The sequence below is a fragment of the Rhyacophila brunnea genome, unplaced genomic scaffold (assembly GCF_057557595.1).
Source record: "Rhyacophila brunnea isolate RB1 unplaced genomic scaffold, BYU_Rbru_1.0 scaffold_24, whole genome shotgun sequence".
Classification (NCBI taxonomy): Eukaryota; Metazoa; Arthropoda; class Insecta; order Trichoptera; family Rhyacophilidae; genus Rhyacophila; species Rhyacophila brunnea.
Window position 1 is genome coordinate 19,725,280 of NW_028232904.1, and position 7,987 is coordinate 19,733,266.

Genomic DNA, 7,987 nt, shown 5'->3' on the forward strand with positions numbered 1-7,987 from the left:
TGAGTTCATGTGATATTTTATGTTCCTGGCAAGAGTGATGGCAGAGTTTTTGTTTGGAATAAATTTCTATGTTATTGGTCCTGTGGCGGATCTTGTGTATCTGTGGTTCCATAGCTCTATTGTGTCTTCGTTTAATTTTTGTTTTGCGTAATTTAGAGGGAAGTGAGAAGTTCAACATACACATTGAAGGTTTTTTATCTGTTGTGGCTTGTTTAGCGTATTTATCAGCTTCCTCGTTTCCGGCTATCCCTGTGTGACTTCTTATCCAGAAGAATCTAGGGTTTGTTCATTCGAAGCTGTGTTTATAGTGTTTAAATTTCCCTTACTAGTGGGTGTGTGGATGATGGGTTTTGGAGAGCTACCAGACTGGATTGGCTATTTGAGAATATGATTGATGAATTGAATTGATTAATGAGTAAGATTATGGTATTCATACATTTAGACTCCATTATAAAAAGTATTTTTCACATCTTTTTTTATATAGCATAATTATTAGCTTGAATCTGATGGTAGGTACTAATACTTTTTACAGACGAATAGAGAACCATCAAAGTTTACAGGAGGCACAAAAATGTTGTCTTTACGGTTTTCAGTCAAAGTTAAAATATTCAATTGACTGAAGACTTTTTTCCCACTTCACACAAAATCTAGATAATAATTCGGCATTTGCAGCTAACGTATTTTGAACATAGTGTGTATTTAGTCGTATTGAATGTTTATACCAGCGATTTCCAAACTGGGAGGCGCGGAGTGTTGCAAAGGAAGGAGCGAAAAGTTTAACACAAATGTAGCCACAGGTTTGCAGTTTGCAAATGCATAGTTTATAAAGAGCCTAGGGGGGCCGGGCATAACATACATCACAAATTTAATCTAACAGTTTAAGACTATAAATATGTTGAATATGTAGTTGTGCATTGCAATTTGATGTGATACCTATATGATGATTGCTATAGGTACTTGATAACTCCCGTGTATAATTTAGGAAACACTACTTTAGAGCACCACACTGCCCTTAACATCAGCGATCGGTAGGTAGGCCCGCCAAAGATTTTGGCCTGGGGGCCCGCTTCAGGATGTAGGGCCTATGATAGAAAAGATTTATCAATGAACGATGATGAATTTGAATTGACTACTATTGAAAAGGAAAAAAATGATAGAATTATCATGCGATAATTCATTGAAACAAAAACACTATTTCAATTTTGATTGAATCGTAGTGAAGAAATAATATAATACTTTGTCAAGAAAAGCAATGCAAGTTGTGAGTAAAGTACTGCTATACCATTCGTAACATCATATTTTTATGCAAAACGGGATTTTCTGCATTAGCTGCAATGAAATCCAAATATCGACCCCGTTTAGTAGAAAAAGAGCACTTTGTGCTAAGAAACAAGCACAGACATCGCATGAAAAACAAATTAATTTAAAAATGAATATAATAAAAGAACTCAGTAAAATCTTGTTTATTTTTATACTTAGTTAAGTTTTTTTTCTTTGTTGTATTAAGTAGTACATAGTAGTTTGGCTATTTAAAAAAGTGTCTGTTTTATTTAATGAAATAAAGGGGGGGAGGCGCCAAGATTAGATTTTTTTTTTAAAAGGAGGCGTAGTAACATAAAGTTTGGAAACCACTGGTTAATACGATAAAACCTATTTTGAAAAAAACTGAGAGTTAACTCTTTTTTCCTTTCTTCTGTAGCTATGTTTCTGAGATATTCTAAATTATGACGTATGCTATTTCTTCATTAATAATATATTATATTTCTCATTTATACTTCTCGATTCGTCTACATTTATTTTCTCGGCAGTAGCTTATTTAAGGTACCGCTGTTCATGCTTAAAATTTAATACGTCTAAAGCTAGTTGAAGTTTAACATTGTTAAGTAAAACTTTGTCGAGCACATACAAACTGAGCGTCAGAACTTGATCGGATGCATGCGCTGAGGAAAGTTCCGAGAATACCTTTAATCGTCACTATACTAACCGCTTGTCAACTGACAAAATGGAAATTTGTAGCGGCATGACTTCTAAAAGAGACCCACAGATGGCGCTGCCCATTAAATGGATGTCGAAAGCGTTATATAGACAGATTAGAATTTAACCCTGTAATAAATCCATAATTTTTACTCACAATCTCACAGCCTCAGCTTAGTCTGATTAACTCTAAGGCATAAAGTCCACTAAAGCGGACTTGCGGGGCGCTCGCGCATATTATATGTGAATCATCGAAAATACAACGTAATCAAATACGCCAGCGGACACTGGATTTGACGACGCATTGTGCCCGCCTGCCTCATAAGTCACCGTTGTGTGGCTTCTCAGCGGCCGAATTAACGAAAATACAACGTAGTTCATTCATTGAACACGGCAAACAAAATCACGCTTCTGGCAGCGTCATCGATAAGACGGGCGAAAAGGCATTATTTAATAACAGTGAACTCTTTGTTTAGTTATTGCGTGCCGATATTTCGCTGGTAGAATGATGTCATCGTAAATATTAATTACAAGCCCCGAGAAATTTAATAATATTTTTATTGCTTTGTTATGAGAGACGTTGATAATAATAATTATTTTGTGCTCCTTGAGCCCTTTATTACATAGGTGAAGGGTAATGTGTGGGTGGGAGGGGGCCTACTTCGTAGAGAGCGCACCGAGCGCCACTTTGGTGGGCTTTATGCCTAAACATTTTGGTCATACAGTTCCTCTATTTTGAAACTCAGCACCTTACACTATCGATTTTCATTTTACTGCAAAGTGTAGTTATCTAGTTGTCAAATGCGATCAGTGACGTCCCGTGGGGGTAGACAGATTGAGCGTCGCTTGGGGGCGGCAGTTACTCGAAGGGCGGAAAATCAAGGAGAATTATTTGGAATATATAGAAATAGCTACATAAACTTAGTAATAACGAAAATATATTTCCATTAAAAAAATCAGCTCACTGGTTTTATTGGGTTTGTGATATCTAGTTTACTTCCATTGACCTTCGACGTCCTTGATGACCAGAAACGACGTGTGCAGATTTGTGAATAATTAGTCTGATATTTTGTTAGTAATGTATCCATACAATACATTTATTAGATACTGGACTCATGAAAGGATGATAAAAATACTGTATAAAAAATGATGCGGCATTTTGGTGCTGTCTAGGGCCGGCATTTTATCTAGGGACGTCACTGAATGCGATACCTGAACTGAACTAATTCTTTGGCAAGTGTATCTGGTTATAAGGTTGAGTGAGTCATCTTATTTTGTTAATATATTTTCGTGTAGCGTTTGAAGTATTCTCTGTAATTGTTGATTAATCCCAGTGAACTCTGAATAAATACTAAAACCGATATAAAATAAACCATTCTATAAATTACCATTTTTGCTTCCTAAGCAAAGTAAGCACCTATATAATAAGTAATAAATAATGGATTTCCATAAAAGGGGTAACAGATTTTAATAACCGATTCATTTTTTAGTCATCTTTACGCGATATAAGAATAATATCGTCTCTGTTCTGGCAGAACACACTAACTGGAGAATACTAGTTTTGAGTAATTTGACTTTGAAGTTGTTAAAATGTTTGAAATAATGGTCTATCATGTGAGTTTATTAAGTAATCGTAAAAAGGATGACTTTAAAATAAAAACTGTTTATTTATTAAGAAGGTTTCCAGACGGTAAAGTTTGAAATAAGGAACATTTTGGTACTAACTCAATACGTATTTTTTTCGAATTAGTGTCTTCTGCCAGAACAGTGACGATATATTCTTACGACGCCATCACAAAAAAAATCGACGTACTATCACCTCGAATGCCGCTCTGCGATTGGCGACGTATGGGCGACGAATGCGAAATTTCGTCTCACCTATTGTTGAAAATACTCACCCGCGCGCGTATTGTAATATAATTGTATATAAAAATAATTAGCTCATGGAATTCTATATGATATAAGGAAATAGTAGGAATAATAATTACAAGATAAAAAGAACTTTTTATATACAACGTTTTTAATTTTTCTGTTGAATTATTATGCTCAAACTTGAACTTGATATGAAGTAAATAAAAAACAAACAAACAAATATAGAATATTGAAATGTTATTTTGATGTCCATAGTAACGCACGTATATATTAATAATTTTGTTGCTAGGACCACCCACTTGGCAACCAATAATAATGGATTGGATTACGGATTTCTTCCGAAATAATTTTTCATACAAAACAGAATTAACTGATAATGAATTCAATTCTACTTAAAGATGGCCAAAATTATTAAAAGAATGCATTGGAATTGTGTTCTGATATATTCTAAAAGTTTCAAATGTGTAGCTAGTCGGGAAGTTAGTTAAAAATCGATTGCAAGATTTGTACTGGATAAACAACCACCGGACAAATAAGAATACGAGCTAATAAAAACGTTGTAAAAAATATATTATTACCGTTTTCATAATATCTTTACAACAAGAGGATTTAAAACTCGTATATAGTGTAAACAGGCATTTCGAAAAACGCTAAAGATTTGATGATTGAATTAGAATTCTAAAAAAAATATAGTTATTTTTCAATAACATAGTTCAATCTTTCCAGATAATCATAGTTTATCGCATTCATTAGAGCAAGGTTTCCCAAACTATGTCCCGCTGAATCTGAATAGGTGCTCCAAGACCATTTGGAAAGGTTTGATACACTGCAACACATTAAAAGATCTTCTATTAAGGGCGGACGTACTCAGCGTGGGTCAAAATGGAGCTTTTTTTCTATTTTCAAAGCATGATCCTGGACATACCTTAAACGTTGTAGATAATCTATTTATATAATTTTAAAGCCTTATAATCCGTTATATTTATTTTAACCATTTGATGACTGCATAAAGTATTTTTATTACATAAAATAGTATTCTTTTAAACCTCTCGCTCTAATGTTTTAGAATATAGTCATATTTCAGTACATGAATGTGCAGTGGTGTTAAGATTTTTTACATTTATTAATTTTTAAACGCATTTATAAAACCATCAGTATAATTTATATCGAAATTATTATAGTGAAATATTTACGATAAAAAATTATATTGATAATCTCTGTGATCCCAAATTTGATAAGAATTAGGCATTTTATTATTCAAAAAATGAGCAAGATTAACACATTTGAAAATAATTCTAAAGATTCTCATTATAAGCTATGTCTTTGATCATTTAAGTGTGATAAACATTCTACGAATAATGATTGCTTTATAATAATTATTGACCTAAGAACCTTTCTTTTGGCATTCCCCAGTGGTTAAGCTACAACATACGACCGTAGCCATAAATTGACAAACTATAATTAAAGTAGGGAGTAAAATGATGTTAAAGCGCATGTTTGAACATGTACCTAACCGATTTTTTTAAACGGTAAATAACCTACAAAATAAACTAAGTGTTCCGTTAAAATTTCCGAGTTTGCAAAGTGTTCTATTGCAGAAAAAGTTTGGGAAACCCTGCATTAGAGTATTGTCTTCGTTTGGTGCATGTATATTTGTGATATGAATTGCGATTATTTGCCGTTTCACTTAAGTATGCTCTTAATAATAGTCGTAAAATTAATACTTTCCGATAATAGAATAGATACCATACGCCTGTATAATGTGAAATGTGTAAAGGCGTTAAGCAAAGTTAACTCATGCCTAGGCAAATAAAATAGATCTTGTGAATGTTCCCGCTTTTCTGGAATTTTCTTTGAAAAGAAGGATACCGAATTCTTTCACGCGACCAACTGTTAACTGAAAAACAAGCGAAGAAAGGCGATCCATAAACGTCTCGCGAAGGAATTCCATCAAAAACATCACCTACTACCTACTTACTTACACCATATAACTAAAATTGGCTGTAAAGCATTTTCTTTTGAAAACATTTTATATGCTCACTTACTCTTAGATATAGTGTTATTTTTCTATCATATAAGGGATGTTTTTTAAACCCAATATAACTTTAAATTGTAAAAAATATCACTGCAAATTAATTTCTAATCATTTTTTTATTCGAAAGAATAATAAAGAATTAAATAAATACATGTCCATTTGAATTTGATTTCGGGCATATGATCACTACGGCTAGAGTTGGGTATTTCCCGAGAAAATCTCAATCTCGAGATTCGGGATTTCCCGAAATGATGAAATTTTGAATTCTCGAGATTTCTCGAGATATCGGGGAATTAAGAAAAAACCTGTAAAAATCCTAAAATCAGTGTAAAAACAGACAAATTTAAAAAAATATATGATATGAAACAAAATAGAAGCAGGAAAACAAAAATAATTCAAAACATTACTTATTAAAACAAAATTTCCAAAAACACTGACAGCGTCTGACAATCGCGTACGCTTTCGAAACACAAAATTCCCTGATGTTGCAAAAATTGCGCTCATTTTGAGTCGACGTTGGCATAATTGTGTTAAATGCCCCGATCAGTCTTTGAACGTTTTGTGTTTCCTGTCCAATTTTTTCATAATGAAAATCGTTTTTTCAATTAATATATTTGATAATAAAGAAATCCCGAATCCCGAGAAAAGATTCTCGAGATCCGAGATTTCCCGAAATGTTAAAAAATTCAATTCTCGAGATTCGGGATGGAAAATCTCAAAAATTTCTCGAGAATTCCCGAAACCCAACTCTAACTACGGCTATTCCTGTCCAAACCCATTCTGCAGTACTATTCTAAATAATTAACACAGTTACATAATCCAAAACAATACTGATATCTCTCTGACCAATTCCATAAACAAAACTTTTATCTACAATAATAATGTTAGCACAGATAACATGTCTTACTTGATTCTAATGGGGTCCATTTGCAATCAAAAAGATGTTTTGACGACAATTAACAGTTCGCGGTTGACGCGATGGGCGGCCGTATTAAAAATATCACGTCTGATAGACAACTTCCTGAGATAATTAAGTGACTAAATACGACATATCACAGTTATCACTTTTTTATTTCTTTTGAATTAGGTGATATGTTGGAATAGCCCCACCCCGCTGGACATCTAATTTTAGGCCAATGTTTAGAACACTGCTGACCGTATATCACGAATTACTCGAACAATCCCTGTTTGCATGGCATGAATGGTTGCTGTTTTATCAGCATACAACAGTTACTATACATAGCCTTACAGGAAATGATCCAGAGGTGTCAAATCGCTTGACCTTGAAGGTAAACTTATCGCTATTTTCAACTCTATTCATGATCATTTTTTTAGACTATACTGATCATAAAATGTCAGTTTAACAATTAACCTTTTTGTAAGTTCTACACAAAAAAACACCCGTTATAAACATAACAAGGATTGAGTAGTAATATTGTGTACGTTTATGATATCGTGATTCTTGGATACAAATCTCGAGTCTGGCAATTTCCCATCATATAACTTTTACATCTGTGTTTGAAAATAAAGACGTCATAGGTTATACGAATGAGCGAAATACGTCTCGTAAAAACAATATTTATATTTAATACTTACCTAAATACCAAGTGATAACCCTTTTAATAATTTATTTAAATAATATATAATAATAATCCCAGAATTTTTTCAAAAGATATTTGACATTGTGATTCTTAAAAAAAATAACTTTGTATTTTGCTACAAGAAATTCAACATTTCGTCTGATAAAATATACTAAAAAAAACATATTCATTTCAACCTAAATGCCGACATTTATATGACTTATGTGAAAAGTAATAATATGGTTTTTGAATAATATTTATTAATTTTTCCCCTAAATGGGAGGTGGCTGATCACCATAATAATTATGTCCTGCCCTGTTCAAGTATGATATACCAATTATAATAATATTGTATATAGGTAATGGTGAACCTACTTTCTGCGTGAACAAAAGACGTTATAAATTTATGGGATGAATTTACACTACTAGAAGAGCATGGAAGTCACCATTTTGAGGCGGCGCTCGAAATGGATTAAAACACACCGGAGCCCAGCTCCGGTTTGTAAAATCCTCGAGACTGCCGCTCC